Genomic DNA, 21,072 nt, shown 5'->3' on the forward strand with positions numbered 1-21,072 from the left:
GTAAGATGAGGCGGAGAGCAAGGATTATGAATGATATGTTAGCTGAAATGTGAGGAAAAAGGAGTACAGTTTGTTAATGTGTGGAATGAATTTGAAGGACAAAGTAAACTATATAAGAGAGATGAACTGCATTTGAGTGGTTATAGTATGAGTTGCTTGGAGAGACTGCTGCTGGAAGGTAGAGAAGTGAGTACAGAGAATGAATCAGATCAAGTGGGAAGTGATGTGAAAGATGCATGAAAGTGTGACAGGAGAGATTGAAGATGTGGTTAGGAATGAGGAAGTAAGTGGCATTAGTATGGAAAATGAGAGAACTGGTGTGCAAGAGGAAGATGGAAACGGATATGCTCAGTGTGGACAGGGGTACACAGCAAGAAAGGTGGATGTTCCAAGAGGATGTGAGAGCATCTGCAGACATTAAAGGACTGGGATGACACCTGGGATCAAAAGGAAACAGTTGGAATTGAAGAAAGTTCTAAAATGAATAAGCAGAAAGGGAAATGGCTCCAGTTGTGCATGGAGAGATCACATCGAATGAGTGGTTATCAGTGGAACTAGCTGTACATCCAGGAATGAGCTGTTGTGTTTGTATACAAATGCTAGAAGTATAAGAAATAAGGCAGATGAAATGGTTGCACTAATTCATGTGTTCACCCAAAAATTGTTGGAATAAGTGAGACGTGGTTAGACGAGGAAGACATCCTGACAGGAATAGAGATGGAGAGGTATGATGTGTTTCATGAGGACAGAAGGGGTAAAAAGGGAGGGGGAGTGCTGTTGATGATGGAGAAAGAGTTATGCCCATATGGAGTAGAGATGCAAGAGGGAAATGGTGCTAGTGGTTTTGAGCCAGTGTAGTGTGGTGTAAGATAGAGGTGAATGGAATGAAATACTTTTTTTTTTTTTATGTTGGGGCCCATACACAAGAGGTTGGCTGGTCAACCTATAGTACCGTATATGGGTGATAGGTTGCGAAAGGAGAAACTTGTTTACATTTGTTTTAAATGCCTGCATATTGTATTCCTTGGGAAATATGTCAGGGGGAAGACTGTTCCACAGTACTGCAGTAGCAGGGATGAATGAGGAGGAAAAGAAACTTGTTCTGTGGGTTTCGAGGCGTACTGTAAAAGGATGTTGGGCGGCAGCTGTATGTGTTCCAGTGGGTTTAGTACAGGGTGGGGGAATTATTGATGCTGTTTCGGTGAACATCTCCCGTGAAAGTATTTATAGAATATACAGATTGCAGTGACCAAGCGTCTATGTGAAAGTGAGAGGAGCAAATTGGTGAGGGATGGGTCATTTATTAGTCTAATTGCTCTCCTCTGTATTGAGCCAAGCATTTTCAGGGTGCTTTTTCGAGCCCCACTCCAGATGTGAGAGCAGTATTTGAGAGCTGGACGGATTTGTGACTTGTATAGTGTTAACAGCTGTTTAGGGGTGAAGTAACGTCTTGAGTGAAAGAGAAAACCTAGTTTTTTAGAAGCTGAGGATGCAATGGTTGTGATGTGTTTATGCCAGGAGAGGCTTGATGTCGAGGTAATTCCAAGAAGAGAAATTTCATCTTGTCTGTGAATTTGAGTGTCATCAAAAACAATGCTGGGGAAAATGGTTCTTTTTTGTGATAAATAAGACAGGAAGCTGGCAGTCCAAATGATGAGAATTTGCTTAGTAAGCCTTTGTGTCAGACTTGGTCAAAGGCTTTGGAGATATTGAGTGCAACTACTTGAGATTCACCAAATTTTTCCATAGCATTTGTCCAGTGATGGGTGACATATGAGAGTAGATCTCCTGTTGAACGGCTTTGATGGAATCCATAGTAGTGGTCGCTTAATAGCCGGGTACTTTCAAGGTAGATTAGGAGTTGAGATTTGATGATTTTCTCCATTACTTTTGATAGGACTGAGGTGATTGAGATTGGGCGGTAGTTAGATGGCAGTGATTTGTCATTCTTTTTAGGAATAGATTGAATATAGGCCAGTTTCCAGGTTTTGGGATATATACCAGTTGAGTAAGGAAGTGTGTACAGGTGGCATGGGATAGGAGTCAGTTCAGATGCACAGACCTTCAGGATAATTGGAGGAATTCCGTCTGGGCCAAGAGACTTTTTAGTGTCTAATTTAGACAGCAGGTTTGTGGTGTCTTTTTGGCAAAAGGATACAGGGAGCATTGTATGTTGGGTAGTTGGAATGACTGGAGGACATTTGCCATTGTCAATTATGTGTGCATTGGAGGCAAAGTGTGATGCCAAGAGATTAACTTTTTCTATGGGTGATGTTGCAATTGAGCCATCTGGGTATGATAGAGGTGGGAATAGTGTAGGGCAAAAGTTACGGCCAATTGCCTTGGCAAGAGACCAAATGACACTGCTGCCGTTTGGACAGGCTGCAAGCTTCCTGTTTTTGGCTTGTTCAAATTCTGTTTTGGAAGTATTGATAATTTTCTTGCATTTCTTATGGGCTTCAGTATAGGTATTGAATGAGGATGAGGTTCTTGATTTGAGCCAGTTGTAGTATGCTTGATTCTTCATTTTTACAGCCTTCGCACATTTATTGGAAAACTAGGGTTTAGTTAGGGGATGGCAAGTCTGAGTAGTGCGGGGAATATATGTTTTCATTCCAGTGAGGATCACTTTGGTGATGCGTTCAGTGCATTTGTTTGGACTGGAAGACCGGAAACTATAGTCTTCTCATGGGAATGAAGCATAGTAGTCTCAGAGACTGTCCCATTTGGCTTATAATGCCAAACTACGCTTGTGTGGGAGTGACAGTGTACATGCTGTTGCATGGGGGAGAAGATGAGCACTAAGTTGTGGTAAGAATTGCCCAGGGGGCTCACTTCATTCACTGCATATTTGGAGGGGTGATTAGTACGGAAGAGATCTAGGGTATTTGGAGAGAGATTTGAGTTATCTGGAATTCTGGTTGGTTTTTGAACAATTTGTGTGAAGTCATTGGTGACTGCAAATGTTTCAGCATCTCTGCCTGCAGGATCTGTATAACTGGAAGAGGAAAGCCAATTGGTGTTATGGAAGTTGAAATCACCCAGAAGGATGATTTCACTGTTAGGAGAGTGGGACTGGAGAAAATCAACTTTTAAGGAGAGGAAATGAAAGAGCTTAGAGTGATTGGTGGTATTAGGAGAGGGATAGAGACAGCAAATGAATTTGACTGAGTGAGGGAGGGATATCTTCAGCCAAAGAAGGTCGAAGTCGGATGATTCTAAGTTAGTTGCTCTCTGGCAGGATCAGAGTGGATATATGCACAGATGCCTCCCTTGGGTTGAAAGGAGTTAAATAGTGTATAGTTAGGAAGGATGAGATGAAGAAGGTTGAGATACTTGGTTGGATGGTGGTGACTATGAAACGTATAATCAAATTAGCCAAGCAAATAAGAAAAGAGTGATCATTATGGGCAATTTTAAGTATGGCAATGTAGACAGGAATGATGAGATAGCAATGAAAGTAAAGAAGAGTTTCTTGAGTTTTTGAGGGATAACTGCCTCAGAAAGTACGTAACAAAGGGCATGTGAGGATTGGGTGTCTTGGATTTGATCATCTCATCACAGGATGTAATTATGAGGTGTCAAATCACCCACCAATTGGTAAGAGTGACCATGAGGTTATTACCTGGGTGGTTGTCAGCAGTGTCAGGACCTCTGTAAGAAAAGGGTATATGTGGAACTACAAGGGGGGTGATTATGAAGAGCTCAGGAGACAGCTTGCAGGTGTAGCATGGAATGAGGAGTTAGCTGGAAAAGAGATCAATGCAGTTTGGGGGATCTTCAAGAACTATCTAGTAGATGCAATGTCTAAATGTATTCCAAGGGTGAGAAGGTTAAACAAGATAGGTGTGAAATGGATGAATAAAGAGATTAAGCATGTGATACCGAGAAAAGGGCATTATGGAAGCAGCATAAGAAAAGTGGAAATAACTAGTTCCATGAGGATTACAAGAACCAGGAAGAGGGGAGATATGATAGAGACCTATAAGTTAGTAAGGAGTTGTTATAGGATCAGTGCTGGAGAGATTCTACAGAAAACAGTGGGAGATCAGGGGAGAACCAGAGGTCATCCCTGGAAACTCTATATTGCGAATGTGAATAGTGGAGTGAGAAGCAGGTTTTTTTTGTGCAGAGTTGTGAATGATTGGAATGCCTTGCCTGAGATTGTGGTGTCTGCAGAATATTTGAATGTATTTAAAGCACGGTACGATGAGCTGTGTGTATGATAAAAGGACCTCCCAGATGAGTCTTTGACTCCATGGGGATCTTGGGTAATAATAATAATATGCTTTAAATAGAAATATGCATGCAGTAAGGCATATGTTCAAGATTATTATTCAGGCTTTCCATTGATTCATAAGATCCATTATGGTATGCCCATTGTAGATGACACAACCTTATTATTATTGCACAGGCACTTCATGAAGCCTGAAGACTCAGTGTGGGAGATTCACACTAATAATAATAATTATCCTATGATGATAGATGGCCGTGAATCCCATTTACCAGGAGGTACGGCACCATCTCAGTCCCCCAAATTATATCTGGGCTTTGGAACCGGCATAGCTGATGAATCACACCTATGGCTGGATCAGTATTCCTGACTGTAATCTGTGTGTGTTCGTTGGACCGGTTTGCCTGCTTGCGGAATGAAAAACACCAGATAAATTGGTGGAAAAAACCCTGTTGTCCATGCCCTAGACCGGCTAACTTGACTATGACTGAGGAAGATCCCTAAGCTTCTCCGTCGTCGACGGGAATCGAACCTAGGACACACCCTCCCCAGGCATATGGTTGCGAAGTGCATTGCTAACCGCACGGACAGAGAGATTCGCTGTAATTCACTGTAACAGAGAGATACACTATCCATGCGTTATGCATAATGCGTGTAATGTAGGCAAAAGTTTCCAACTTTTGCAACCTGCAAACCTTCAATCGATTCTCATAGGGAGGATTCCACAGACTACTCGCCATCTCAGTCACCTTGCTTCTGGATCCTCTCCACCACCTCATCCCCAGGAATCCCAGCTAACCAAACCTGAGCACAGTAATCCAGATGTGATTGTATCAAGGCTTTATAAAGGGAATGATAACTCCCTTATGCACTTTGGTAGTTTTCCCTCTGCACTTCCTTTCTCTATTTGCTACTCGTACTCCCAAATCCCTGGCTTCATCAATTTCCTGGAGTACAGTTCCCTCAATGTAGTACAGAGCTTGTAATTTTTTTTTATCCCGAAATGCATAGCTTTTCACTTTTCTACATTAAATTGACATCTATTATGTTTTGCCCATACTGTCAGACTATTTAAATCATACTGCAAGCTCTCTACAACACCTTGATTAACCTTTCCTAACTTTACACCATGTGCAAACAACTGAATATCTTCGTTCAAATTTTTCCTATATCATTTATGTACAAATTAAACATAAGTAATCCATGGCAAACACCACTAGTCATCTGCCTTTTCCTAAATACTGCTCCTCTATTTACTACTTTTTGGTACCTGTTCATCAACCACCCTTGTATTCATATAACCAGTTTCATATCCATCCCCATTTGTTCCAGTTTGTGTAACAGTTACATGTGGTATCCTGTCAAACACCTTTGCAAAATCCAGCAGCATCATTGTGTAACTATTATCTTTATCGAATTCAGCTGTCATCACTATTATAAAAAGTTAGTAAATTACTAAGTCATGACAGACACTACACAAATCCATTCTGCCCCTCATTGAGTATCGTATTCTATCCACACATTCCTGAATTCTCTTTTTGACCAACTTTATTGGTAGTTTTACCACCATTCCTGAGATATCGATTGGTCTATACTACTCCTTGAACTCATTCACTGTTCATACTGTCGCTATCCTATTAGGCAATACATTCAGGTAATACATACAATAGGTTTTCAGAGAGCTCCCGAAAGGGTTTTCAGAGAGCTCCCGAAAGCTAAGTACAATTTTGAGTAAAAATTAGAATATAGGTTAAAATCATAACGTAATATTGCCTAATTTTGGTAGCTTGTTGTGTCTGTGGGATTTTGGTATGAATTCCGTTATTTAATTTAGTATATAACATTACGTTTCATAGATTTGAATATGGCGCCAATGCGACGTAAGATAATGGCGTCCAAAAATACTACGCCCTTGTTCAAAAACTATAATGTGAGAGAGTTTGTCCAATGTGATGTGTGTGGGATGTATGCATTCCCGAATGAGGCTGGAATGTGGATTGAAAGTGATAGTGGTGGGAGAATGTGCAGAAAGTGCAAGCAAAGTGAGGAGTTGAAGTATGTGTCAGGTTGTGAGATAGTTATGGTTGAAGAAAGCCAGAATGTGAGTGAAAATAGTGGCTTGATAGGGAATTGCGATGTATGGCATTTAGATGGCAATGAGAGCGGTGATCTTAGAAAGAGTGAAAGCAACCATACAGAGAGAGAAAATGGTTTAAATGATAAAAATAATGAGGAATTATTTGTAGAAAGTGAGATCGTTAGGTTGCGTGCAGTGATACAAAATGCGCAGCGGCAATTAGAGCACCTGCAAAACTCTTTCCAGAGTGATTCGGCTAACGTAAATAAACAGCCTAAGAATGGGAGAGTTTCTGAAATGAAGGAAAGAGTGTTGTATGGTGACTTGTTATTAAGAGGGGTGATAGATGGCAGTGTAACTAAATCGTACTTACCAGGTGCGAAATTTAAGGATGTAAGTGAGAGTATTAGAGTGCAAAAACAGAGGGTGAAAGAATTAATAATTGTGGCAGGTATGAATGAATTGAAAGGTGATAAATTTTTTATGAGAGAGGACTTGAAAGTATTGTTAAAGGTAGCGAAAGAAAGAGTGACAGAGTTAGAATGGTTAGTCTGTTGCCGCGGTATGACAGAGAGGAGTTTAGAAGGAGGGCCATAATTGCAAATGACATTATGCGCAGGTTATGCAGACGGTGTGGTGTGGAATTCGTGGACGTGTGGAATGAGTTTGAAGGGCGAAAGGACTTATACAAGATGGATGGCCTGCATTTCAATGGACTTGGTGTGCGGAGACTGGAAAGAGTGTTGCTGAATGAATTGAAAATGGATGTGCAAAAGCAGGGAAACTAGAACTACCAAGGAGGGGGGGGGGGAATGGATATGCAGACATCAGTGAGACAGATGAGTGTAAGAATGTATATCATGTACCTGAGCCAGCACTAAGGACAAAAAATGGGAATGGGTCATTTAGAATAACGCATCAATATAGGGGTGGAACTAAGGGATCACTGCATTTCATGTATACTAATGCCAGGAGTGTTAGGAACAAGAAGGAAGAATTTTTGGCCTTGATTGGCTCTTCCTGGCCACAGGTTATTGGCATTAGTGAAACATGGCTGACGGAAGATGATATAGTTAGTGGAATAGAATGTGTAGGTTATAGTGTTTAGGAGGGACAGAGAGAATAAAATGGGGGGAGGGGTATTATTGATGATAGCTGATGAACTGCAGCCAAGGAGAATTGAAGTTGTATCGCAGGATAGTGAAAGGAGCTCATTTGAGGCTATTTGGTGTGAGATTGAGACTGCCAGAATAAAATATACAGTTGGGTGCTGCTATAGACCAGGTGATGGAATAGATGGTGGAGATAGTATGCATAGGGAAATTGATGAAATGAGTGGAAGGAGGGTAATTATTATGGGGGATTTCAACTATGGTAACATTGATTGGAAGGAGGAGAGGACACATGTGAGGAAGGAAAAGGATTTTATTCAGTTATTAAGGGATAACTATCTGAGACAGCATGTAATTGAAAATACTATGGGTGTGAGAGTGCTTGACCTGGTAATAGCATCTGAGAATTTGACTGTAATGAATATGACCATGTTACCACCTATTGGTGAGAGTGATCATAAGGTCTTGACCTGGACAGTTTTCGATTAAGAACGGGTATATATGGAATTACCGTGCTGGCAAGTATGACAGGCTTAGGAGATTGCTTGGATCGGTGCCATGGCATGTACAACTGCAAGGGCTGGACGTCGATAGAGCATGGGAAGTGGTCAAGGAGCATTTACAGGAGGTTATTGGATGATTGTATACTTAGGGTCCGAATAGTAAAACAAGTAGGGGATGAATAACACCATTAAGCTTGAGCTGCAAAATAAAGAAACAACTGTGGAGGGAATTTAAAGAAAGGGGTGACCTGCAGGCACACGAACGGTATAAAGTGCAGGCCAGAAATGTAACGAGTGTGGTTAAAAAAAGCAAAAGCGGATTATGAAAGGAAACTAGCTATGCAAGCAAAAGAGAATCCCAAACAGTTCTTTCAATATGCTGCAAGCAAGAAAAAAACTGTACACGGCAAAATTATTTTAAGGAATGACGATGGTAAGGAGGTCACTGAATCAGTCGATATAGTGGAGTTACTAAGCGCGCACTTTGCAAAAGCATATCATCCAGGTGGTGACATTGAAAAAATGAAGGAACCATTAGTTTATACAGGAATAGTGATGAATGAAGTGGAGGTGACTAGTCTATTACAGAACCTTAATGTGAACACATCTGTGGGATTGGATGGTATACCGGCACGAGTCTTGCGTGAAGCGGCTAAGGAATTATCAGTGCCCTTGACCATGTTGTTTAATCTGAGTCTCAGGTCTGGTTTAGTCCCGAAGGTGTGGAAAGAGGGGAAAATAGTTTCGCTGCAAAAAGGAGGATCCAAGACTACGGTTGCAAATTACCGACCGATCAGCATATCAGGAGTCGTTGTCAAGGTCTTGGAGAAAGTAGTCAAGGGAAAAATACAGGAATGGATTGATGAAAATGAGATACTCGACAGGGAACAGCATGGCTTTGTGAAGGGTAGATCATGCTTCAGTAACTTGCTCAAGTTTTATAACAAGGTGACGGCTGAACTGGATAAGGGAAATGGGTTTACAGTGATACTGCTGGACCTAGCAAAGGTGTTTGACAGGATACCGCATGGAATACTAATCCGTAAACTACAACATATGGGAATGGATATAGGGTTGGTTAGATGGATAGGTGGTTGGTTGATGGAGAGATATCAAAGAGTAGTTTATTCAGGAGTAGATTCCAAAAGACTGCATGTGACTAGTGGTGTGCTGCAGGGTTCTGTTCTTGGATTACTGCTGTTTAATCTGTTCATTAACGATATAGGGAAGGATCTAAATAGAACAATTCATTTCTTCGCTGATGATGCAAAGTTGGGTAGGGCAATAGTGAATGCAGAAGATGTCAAAGTCTTGCAGGATGACTTAGATTGGAGTTCTGGGCTAAGGAGAATGGATGTTAATTTAATGTGACAAAATGTAAGGTTATGCATTTTGGGGTGAAAAGATTAGCAGCAGTATACCACATTGGTGGAACTGTACTCCAAGAGATTGAGGCCAGGGACTTGGGAGTGTTGGTGGATAGGGAGATGAAGTTTAGGGGGCACATTGCAAAAGTAGCTAAATCAGCTCATCAACTCACTTGGTTGTTGAAAAATACCTTGACGAGCAGAGACAAGCAAGTTATTGTACCTCTGTACCGAGCCTTGATAAGACCTCATCTCGACTACTGTGCCCAGATTTGGTCACCTTGGTTCTTTCTTGATGGGGAGGAGGTGGAGAGGATCCAGAGAGGAGTGACTAAGATGATAACAGGTCTATGGAATGAACCATATGAGAACAGGTTGAAGATTTGTGGGTTGCAGAAACTAGTTGATAGGCGGAAAAGGGGAGATATGATTGAGACATTCAAATTGCTAAAGGGATTCTATAGGATTAATTCAGATTATATTTTTGAGATCAGGACTGGTGGTGGGAAAACTAGGGGACACCTATGGAAGCTGGGCAAGAGTGTGGTTAGCAGGGGTATTAGAGCTGGGTTCTTTACTTTTAGAGTGGTAAATGAGTGGAATAAGCTGCCAGAGTCTGTTGTGGGTGCTATGACGGTGAACGAGTTCAAGGCAAGGTATGATAGATACTGTGAGAATATAATCGCATAGTTGTGTGGACATGATGTTTAGGGCCTCCCTCGATGAGTCTAAGGACTCCTGGAGTCGCCCGAAATAATAATAATAATTCCATGGACCAATCACCTTTTCTGCAAAAAAAAAAAAAAAAAAAAAAAGTCACTCCTCACCCTCTTCCTCACGACTTCCATTTGTAACTTCCAAGGATTGCCCCTTGTCCTCGCTTCTTCTCCTTGTTCTACTATACAAAATAATAACTCATAGTCATCCTTGTAACTACTTCTCAACAGTTTAAATGTCTTAGTTTTATCACCTCTCCTTCTGTCATCCAAACTCTACGGTCTGCAGTTATGAGTTGTTGATTCCTTGTGTAACTGGAAAATGATTTTCTCTTTCACTTAAAGAACTTCTATTAAATCTGAATACTTAAGGACTGATGAGGAAGATGTGTTTTGAGTTTCAAGAACAGATTGCTAAACTTTTCAACAACTTAATTTATTTTTGTTGTTTATCTGATTTTCTGACTGAATAGATATTAACTTTTTTCTCTGCAGATATTTTGTAAACTAAAGTCAACACATTTGACCCACCATTGTTGTAAGATTTTGAATGTGTGTATGCAAGTTAATAGGTGGGTCATTACAGTTATTTACAATTTTATTTTATATGTTGTATTTACACACACAAACAAACACACAATTTTCTCTCTAAGCTGTGCACATATGCATGCACACATCTCATAACTGCCTGCATGAAATGTTTGCTTTCAGAATTCTAATTTACAGTCAATTTATGAATATACTATAGAAACTAATTATATGATAATCATACTTATCATTTATTTTATTTATTAATTTCTCCATTTCAATAGGACTCTAACTCGTTCCAACTTCTTACAGTCTGAGTTACTTTTAGCCTGTGCCACATGGACAAACTGATGCTGACATCAGCAAGTTGCAATGGCATATTTGTTTAGTGTCTACTGTCTAGACCATAGGTGGCCAACAGCAGGGCCTACAGGCCGCAACATGATTTTATGCGTCCCATGTAAGATAACTATATTAAATTATATGTATTATAAATTTAGCTATTAATTTTGACTGCAGATTTTCTGATTGATATACTAGTTATATTCATTATTTCTGATGACGGAAACACTTTACATTCTCAACACGGAATCAAAATTGCTTTAAAAAGATTACTCAATTATAAAATCTACTGCTTCTCTGTGCTAGTAGTGGGAGTGGTAGATTTCTATGTGCTCCACAGTAACGCATCATTTAAAGTCACTTGCTCTGATCTGGTTACAGTGATTAGTTTCAGAGACTCAGTTTCAAGTAGTTTATATTGTTCTCCAAGTAGTAAAATGATTTAGCAAATATAGTAATCAATACATATAGCTATTGCCTTGAAAAAATGCAGAGTTTATTTAAGTTATAAATCTGTCTAAAAGTGTGCAGCCCGTGATGCTACCACTCATCATATATTGGCCCTCATATAGAATGATGTTGGCCATGCCTGGTCTAGACCCTTGTTTTTATTATTAGCCTTGAAATCTTAAAGCTCTATGTGGCAATAGAGTATTGAATATTGCATAAGCATTAGAAATGGCTCAATGTGAGGAGAGTTTATAACAAAGCATGAATCCTTTTTTTATTTAAGGATATTGCTTCAGTGGAACTTCTCTAAAAAGAAAATCTCTCTAAGCTGACATCTGTTGATCAGAAAAAGGATTTAGAGTCTGGTGATTTGGTACCAAAGCATTTTGTTCAAGAACTGAATTTCTTAAAAGAAGAATTCAGTGCGAAAATTGATAAAAAGTTTTCTGAATAAATTGGATTGGAAAATTGGCTTATATCTTGGGTTAAGGATCTTGAAGTTGAAAGAGAGCCTAAATGAGAAGAATTTTCATTCGGAAAGATCACTAGTGATTGTAAGAATGAAATTCTATCTTTTTAATAAAAGAAAGGTGCTACAGTTGTGGTAAATTCGGCTGCACTTCTAGATTTTGTCATAAATCCCACAAAGACAATCTTGGTGGTGATGGTAGAATAAGTCAGAATATTACTAAATCATCTCTTAATGTTATTCATTATTCGGTTTTCATAAAATCTGATCAAACATGTTTTTCAAGAGAAACCACTTCTCTTGCACATCGAAGGGCTACACAGAAACTTTTGACAACATTAAATGTGATGTTGAACCTTTGAGTTTAGTAAATGTTTCAATAGTTGGTACTCCATATAAAATATTTTTTTGATACTGGAGCATTTATTTCTGTAATAACATGGGATTTCTTTCAAAGTATAAGGATCATTTACAATGTGATTTAAAGGATTTAGACCAGAATGCAAAATTAAGGAGTATTTTCACATAGGAAATATTAGTAACAAAAGTCATATCCGTTACAGTTTTTCTTCTAGATTTCAATTTTTCTCATTAGCTATTGGTCTCACAGGAAATTAATAGCACATATTTTCAGATGATTGAGAGAAGAATTCTTATCACTTCATAGATATTCATGCAGTTATGAGTGGTGTAATTTCTCTTGATAGGACTGATTGTCAGAAAAATTGTTCTTTAGGTATAATCTCTCTCCAGAAAGTCTTTTCATCTCTTAATGCTTATTCTCCTAGGTCCTCATCAAAGCATCTTGATTCTACTGAGGAGAAAGATGTGGACATCACTACTGTTACTATTTCATCTCTAAATGAATTAAAAAAGCATACATCAGAAATGTGGGATTCTGATGATATCAGAAATGTTCAGTGGCAGGATGCATTTTCAGGAGAAGTGTATACCTCATTTCAAACTGCTGAATGCCCATCTTGATTATCTGTCTTTTAAACCAGTAAGTTTTCCTAAATGAAGGTGCTACAGCTGTGGAATTTTATATAGGAATAAGCAAAAGTTACTATGAAATAAGATTACAAAGAAATAATCAGAAATTACTTTGTGGTAGAGTAGGTAAGAGTAGAAATCTAAAAAAACTTTACTCCATGAAAGATGATACTGTAGATATTAAATCAACACTATGCTTCCTTCTTGGCAGGTCACTTTGGATATAAAAAAAATTTTTAGAATTGAAGAGAGCTTTTATTGGTCAACCATTAAATATAATGTCGAAAATTATGTGAAATCTTGTCATATTTGTTAGGTAAGGAATCCTTACAAGAGAGAAGGCACATTTTAATCTATAAAGTTCTTAGTTAGTCTAGTTCAGGATATCTCTGCAGATATTGTGGTCTCTCAACACAACTGAAATATAGATATATTATTTTGCTTTCCTCGAGCATTTCCATTCCCTGACCAGAAGGCAGAAACCTTAGCTTAATGTTTTGTAATATTATTTTTAGGTATGGTTGTCCTGAGTCATTTTTGACTATTGCAACATTTTACATCATCATCAAATTCCTGCCATGTACCCTCAAGGGGTGTACAGGATATGATAGTACTACATAAAAAATTTATATTATTACTAACTTCCTATCTACAATTTTCCTCCAGATCAGTCTGTTACTTGTTAAGACACGAATATTATCAGATCTTATAATTCTGACGTCTAAGGCACTTTGTACCTTATCAAACCACCTATATCTTGGTCTTCCTCTGGGTCGTTTTCCTGCCAACCTGGAAGAGAACACTTGTTTTGTTAATCTTTCTTTGCCCATTCTGTTTAAGTGATCATATCACCTGAGATTAGCTCTTCTAACATATTCCTGGCAATGTCAAGTTCTTTCCTAATACCCTCATTTTTAATATTATATTGCCATTGATGCCATCTGTTCACGCCTCTAATTTTTCTCAGGCTCTCATATCTGTGGTCTCTAGTCTTTGGTCAAGTGTTTTACTTCTGACCCAGCTCTCAGATCCATAAGTTAAAACTGGTTTGAAGACTGTCTTGTATACAACTAATTTAGTGTTCTGACTAATTTCTCTCTTATTCCATATGAATTTATTCAATTGACATCCTACTATACCAGCTTTATTGATTCTGCTTGTCTATTTCCATATTTAATTTACCATCTTCACTAAAAATCGTGCCTAAGTAGGTGTTTACTTGTTCCACAGGTTCTCCATTCACAATGCAATTGACATTTTCAACGATTCTGCCTATTCATCATCTTTGTCTTTTTATTGCTGACCTTCATACCATATCTATTACAACAGTTATTCAATTTAGTCAAGGAATCTTGCAGACTCGTAATGGATTTATTGATAAGTATAACATCGTCCACATAAAGCAAAGAGCTGACATTAACATCTCCAATTTTGATATCATGTTTAATACCACTTTCCTTCATAATGTGATCCATATAGATAATGAATAACAGAGGGGATAATGTACATCCCTCTCTCACACCAGATTTAACATTAAACCATCTTTCTGTACTTCCTTCAATTCTAACTGCTGACTTACAACTCAAATAAAGACTAAGTATTACTTGATATAATACTCCATTGACCCATATAACTGTAGCATATTGAATAGCTTCCCTCTTGGCACCTTATCATATGCCTTTTCCAGATCTACAAAACTCAAATAGAGATTTTGGTTATATTTCCATGATTTCTTCTATTTGTTGTAAAGTGAAGATCTGATCCTGACAGCCTCTATTTGGCTGCAATCCAGCTTGTTCTTCACCGAGCTTTTCTTCTACAATTCTTCTCAACCGTTTCTCAAGTATACGTGCATAAATCTTGCCAGGAACACTCAGTAGGGAAATACCTCTGTAATTCTCACATTCAGTTTTATTTCCCTTTTTATATACTATGAGAGCTCTACTCCGATCATCGGGAATTCGTCCCTCTGTCCAGGCCTTCTGAACTATGCAGTGCAGCTACTGCAAGACTTTTATACCACCATACTTCAGCATTTCTCGTCGAATATCATCTACTCCTGCTGCCTTTCCATATTTTAAGCCTTTGATAGTTTTTCTACTTCAAGTATGGATATGTATTCCTGACTGTATGCCTGTTGAGTGTTTTTTACCACTGTGCTATCACTGCTTGATTCATTCAAATCAAAGTAATTACTCCATACTTCAAGGATATCCTTTTCTCTCTTTTTCATGTCACCTTTATCATCTCTAACTCCTTTTACAGTACTCTTTCCTCCATTTCTAAGCTTCTTCAATAATCTCCAAAATATTTTGCCACCTTCTTGATATTTATTTTCTGTGTTCTTGCCAAAGTTCTCCCATGACTTTTGATTAGCTAGTTTTGCACAGTTTTTAGCTTTCTTACATTTGTCTCTGTATTCTCTAAGAGCACAAGCTGACTTATTTGCCAGCAACTTTTGATATTCTTTCTTCTTTTCCTTCACTTCTCATTTAACTTCCTGGGTCCACCATGGAGTTCTGATTTTTCTATCCTTGCAGACAACCTCACCACATGCCTCTCTGGCTGAATTAATCAAGGTTTTCTTCAAGGCTTGCCACTGAATCTCTAAAGTTTGTTTCCTGTTCTCAAACTCTTTAATTTTTTTCTTCAATAATCTTTGTGTATTTTAGTCTACAGTTCACATCTGAGAGCTGCTCAACTTTTATTTGCTTTACAACTTTCTTACATGTTATTCTCTTCAATATGAAATTCAATTTTATCCTGCTCAAGACTAAATGGTGATTGCTTCCAATTTCAAATCGTCTGTACACTCTGGTGTCCTTCACCAAGGAGAAAACATCACTATCAACAATAACATAGTCAATGAGACTTTTCTTATTCCTTGCCTCTTCTCTCCATGTGAATTTGTGCACATTTTTATGTTGGAACATGGTGTTAGTAATAACCAGTCCATGTCCTGAGCAGTAATCCAACAGGTATTTGCCATTATTATTAGCTTTGCTCTTTTCTCCAAATTTTCCCAAAATATTTTTGTATGTCTGACAATCATTTCCTACTCTGCTATTTAGATCCCCTACAAGGACTAACTTTTTCTTTTTCATTGTGTCAGATGCTTTCTCTAAAGCATTAAAAAAATTCCCCACTTTTACCTTAGTAGAACCTTCTGTGTGGACCATAGGCACAAATAAGTCTCGTTGTCCAGTTTACCATTCTGATATTTGCCCACATCACTCTACTGCCTGCCTGCCATTCAAGAATATTAGCCTTGTATTTAGTGTTGAATACAATGGCGACTCCTTCTTTTCCTTGATTGTCATTGCCTGAATATAACATTTTGTATTTATTGCTGAGAAAGATCTCGCCAGTTTTTGTCTTTTTTGTTTCTATCCCTCCCTATTATGTCGATCTAGTACTTATCTAATTCCTCAGCTAGCTCCATTTCTTTGCCATTCAGGCTTCTTATGTTGATAGTACTGATCTTTAACTATGGTGATGTTGAGTTTGTGTGTTTTTCAGATTTGTTCCAGTAGCTGACTTTTCACTGTTCACCCTGGTTCCCTGGTGAAAACAACAGGGGCCTTTTTTAACCGGGTGACGCCCCAGCCGGCATGAAATTTTGTCATGTTGTACCATCATTTTATAATTTGTTTTAATCCAATAAGAATTACAATTTGGTCGGCTAAATCCCAAATTTCCAGCCCATCCTCGTTCGTTCAGTATCCAGGTAGATACCCAACAGGGTACACCACGAGAAGGTGAGGATTGGATTAGGTCAGAAGCCCTGGTCGGTTCTCCGCATTCCTTTAAAGGGGATGTGGAGGTCTCCTCTCAGTTATACAGCTTTGACCCTTAAGCACCCCTGCAACTGTTTACACGAAATTTAAATATCAAGAAGATATTCACAACACCATACCATCCTCAATGCAATGGACTTTGTGAGAAAGTGAACAAATCATTAAAATTAATTCTTTCAAGTCTGTCTGATACTAAGGCAAAGGATTCGGACTTATACTTGTTCTGTAATTTGCCTACTTTTCTTTGTGGATAAAACTGTGAAATTAAGGAGAAAGATATGTGTTGCAATGCATATTACTTTGCTGCTATGATATGGAGTACATTAACAAGTTGGAATAAAGAGGTGATTGTGCCACTGTGTAATGCATTGATCAGACCACACTTGGACTACTCTGCTCAGATTTCATGCCCTACATTTCATTGTGATGTGGAAATGATAGAAAGGATCAAGAGATGAATGACTAAGGCAATATCAGGAGTCTGGAATGTTAATTATTATTATTACGGGTATCTCCATGGAGTCAGTAGACTCGTCGCAGGAGACTCAAACTATCAAAACAATATCTATCATATCTCTTCTTGAATTCATTTACAGATGAAGAACTCGCAACTGAGTCAGGCAATGCATTCCACTCGTTCACCACCCTCCAGGCAAAAAAACTTCGTTCTCACACCCTTGTTAACCACACTTTTCCTTAATTTCCAGGAATGACCTCTTTTTCTTCCATCACTATCACACAGCTGAAACATTTCCCCTGCATCAGTCTTATAAAACCTATTAGTAATTTAAATGTTTCTATCATATCACTTCTTCTCCTCCTATCATCCAACCTTTGCAATCCACAAGTTCTCAATCTATCAATGTAGGGAGCATTTTTTACATCACCCACCAACTTAGTCACTCTCCTCTGAACCCTTTCCACAACCTGCTCATCTCCAAGGAATCCAGGAGACCAGAACTGAGCACAGTAATCCAAATGTGGAAGTATCAATGTTTTATAAAGGGAAATAATAACCTCTTTATCTCTGAATGTTAGAGTGTTCCTCAATAACCAAGTAATCCTATGTGCAATCTTGGACACCTTAGCAGTGTGTCCCCTGAACTTAGTCTCCCTATCTACCAACACCTGTAAGTCCCTAGCCTCATCAATCTCTTGGAGTAGCATTCCATCAATGTAGTACACAGCTGGTAATCTTTTAATCCCAAAATGCATAACTTTACACTTTTCCACATTGAACTGACATTCATTTACTTTTGTCCATTTTACCAGCTTATTTAAATCATCCTTCAAACTCTCAACATCAGCTTGATTTTATCACGCTACCCAACTTTGCATCATCATCAGCAAACAACCCTTTAAGTCATTTCCTATATCATTTATGAACAAATTAAACAACAATGGCCCAAACACAGAATCCCGAGGCACACCACTCATCATCTTCCTCATCCTGGACTCCGCTCATCCATACACCAGTTTAGTATCCATCACGATCTGCTCCAATTTGCACAACAGTATTCCATGGGGTATCCTCTAAAAAGCCTTAGCAAAATCCAAAAGTACCATTGTGTAGCCCTTTCCTTTGTATAACTGAGATGTCATTCTATTATAAAATGCTAATAAATTGCTAAGGCAGGATCAACCTTTAACAAAACCATGTTGTCTCCTATTGAGTATAATATCCTGATCCACCCATTCTTGAATTTTGTCTTTAACCAACTTATCCGATTCCTTTAATCACCACTCCCAAGATGGTGATTGGTCTGTAAATAATAACCACCTTCCTTCCACTCCTTAGGGACCATACCAAAGTTCAAACTTAAGTTAAATAACCAAGTAAGAGGCGTTGACAATTCCTTTGCACATTCACGCAACACCTGAGCTGATTTTCCATCTAAACCTACAGCAGTGTTTGCATTTAAATTTTGCAATATACTAAGTACCTCTGATTTCTTAACTTCAGTTCTCACATTAGTTATTGCTACAGGTACAGAGATAGTCTCACTTGGGTGATAGACATTTGAAAAGTGTTCACTCAGTAATTCTACTATTACATCTGAATTGGTCACCTCGATACCATCAGCACCCACTAAGGGTATCCTTCCAAAGTCATTCTTCCTTTTACTTGCCACATTGCGGAAGAACTAAATGGGATTATCCTTGATCTCCATGGCTAAGGTCTTCTCATAATCTGACTTAGCTTTTCTTATTATGCTGATATCCTTCCTAGATTGAGCCTTGTACTGCTCATGGGTGTACTGATCGCCTTTCTCCTTGTAAATTCTCCATAACATTTTCTTATTTTGCAGATCAAGCTTGATACTACTACTCATCCATCTAATGCCTACCTTGTTTGTCTTTCTGACCATGGGGACACAATCTGATATTGCCTTTCTCAGATACCTGGTGATTTTATCCCATGCACTTCTAACATCTTTCCCCTGCAATATGTTCTGCCATGGGACTGCTGCAAGCTCACTCTGAAGCTTGTTATAATTGCCTAACCTGTAGTTTCGTATATACCCCTTCTTAAGAGAGAAATCCACAAAGTTTGCATCCTCTCACGTCAATACCAAATGATCGCTCTCGCCAATTGGAGGTAATGAGGACACCTTACTTATGCTTATGTCCTCTGAACCAATGACCAGGTCCAACACTCCTACACCACGAGTCCCTTCAGTTATGTACTGTTTCAAGTAATTATCTCTTAGAAAGGAGATAATTACTTGAAATTTCCATGTGAAATTTCCTCCTTCCAATTGATATCACCATAATTAAAATCCCCCTAATAATCACTAACCCTGCACTCATTGCACTAATTTGCTGATGCATGAATTCAATATCACCCCCTATACCTCCTGGCCTATAGCAGCAACCAACTGTATATTTGGTTGCATTGGTCACTATTTCACACCAAACCGTGTCAAATGTACTATCATTCACTTCTATCATCTTGATGTACTACTTTCTTTGGCTGCAACTCATCAGCTATTATCAACAGTACTCCTCCCCTTGTTCTATCTTCTCTGTCCTCCTTGAAAATACTGTACCCATCGCATTCAATTCCAGTGACCACATCTTCTGCTGACAGCCAAGTTTCACTAATGCCTACAACTTTTGTTGAGATTGCACTGACTAATGCCAAAAATTCTTCCCTCTTATTTCGAATGCTTCTTGCATTTGTGTATGGAGATTTTTATTCCCTCTATTCTGCAATTTATTTCGTGAATAAGGATCAACAATTATACAATCACTGCTTAAGTTTCTACCTCTTACACTCAACCTTTTCGATATTAGTTTCCCTGCCCAATTACTTCAACTTGTTCAGAAAACAGTAACTTCTTCAATCGCTTATGACCTTCCATGTTCAGATGCAACCCATCTCTTGCATACAGCTGTCTTTTTGCCTTCAAACACACTCCTGACATCAATGAATTCCAGACCTCGTTTTTTGCACATTCTTGCAATGATATCATTCATTATCATCGCTCATCTGCTTAACTCATAATTGTCAAAGCGAGGTGCAGCACACACATACTATCCTCCAGTTGACACTTTTTTTCTTCATGATGTCTAACAATGTTCTTAAATCTTTTGCTACCCGATTTATACTACCACTGAGGTAATTTGTACCCACCATAACTATCATCTTTTCTTCATCATGCCCTCTCTTTATTGCTAAAGCCACTCTCTCTATTGTTCTAACAGCCAAGCATTCCTCAGGCATACCACCCTTAATCATAGAATCGTCATATATTTTACCACTCATAAATTCATTCAAGTCCAAACAAGCGTCACTCACGGCCTCATTTTGTACGCTATTCAGCATGACTCTCCCAGTTTCATTACTCAATGCACTTTTACTTACTCCCTCACTCTCACGACATTAAAGAAATGCAAATTGCAGAGTTTGGTGGATAGGCAGGAAATAGGTAATATATTTCACCTACAGGGAGCAAAAGGAAGTATAAATAGGAAATGGAAGTAAGGTGCAGCAGAACAAGAGGTAATAAGACTGTGGAAATCACAGAGAGTGAAATTGCTGGCATTCAAGATTTTATGAAACAGTTATTTAATATGCTTAGTAATATGAAACAGTTGGTGGAAACAAATGAAAGCGTTCAGAAGAATAGAATGAAAGAAAAAGAGATAAAAATACATGAGTGATCTGAGAATAGCAGTGTATGGAGATTCCATAATTAGTGAATTGGTTAATGGGAAAGTCCATAAGGTCTGCTCTCCAGGAGGGAGAATGAGCAAGATAATTACTGCTTTGGAAATGAACAAGAGAAGAGAATTTGTCGCCAAAACTACTAGTGGTAGTTTTGGCGACAAATGATTTAAGTGAACATAAGAAGAATATAAGCGCAAATATTAGGTTTCTGAGGAGAGTGAAATATAACAGCATAGTGGGAAATGTTGTCAGTGTGTTGCTGAGGTATGACAAAGATCAGTTTAGACAAAAAGCTGGAATTGTGAATGGT

At 38.6% G+C, this 21,072-nt stretch overlaps 2 protein-coding genes across 6 annotated transcripts in view; one reads left to right on the plus strand and one right to left on the minus strand.

Moving 5' to 3' along the window:
• Positions 1–21,072, plus strand: part of LOC150104397 (NAD(P)H pyrophosphatase NUDT13, mitochondrial-like) — a 581,172-nt gene that overhangs the window by 173,133 nt on the left and 386,967 nt on the right. For all 5 annotated transcript variants that reach the window (XM_090396341.1, XM_090396343.1, XM_090396344.1 and 2 more), the window contains one exon: positions 10,822–10,997. The gene's annotated coding sequence lies outside the window, so the exon portion shown is untranslated. The remainder of the gene's footprint in view (positions 1–10,821; positions 10,998–21,072) is intronic.
• LOC150104398 (prolyl 4-hydroxylase subunit alpha-1-like) overlaps positions 1–21,072 on the minus strand; it is a 356,969-nt gene that overhangs the window by 142,843 nt on the left and 193,054 nt on the right. The window lies entirely within an intron of this gene.

This window comes from Typopeltis vanoorti, chromosome 8, assembly GCF_054136105.1.
Source record: "Typopeltis vanoorti isolate ZY-2024b chromosome 8, IOZ_Tvanoo_1.0, whole genome shotgun sequence".
Taxonomy (NCBI): Eukaryota; Metazoa; Arthropoda; class Arachnida; order Uropygi; family Thelyphonidae; genus Typopeltis; species Typopeltis vanoorti.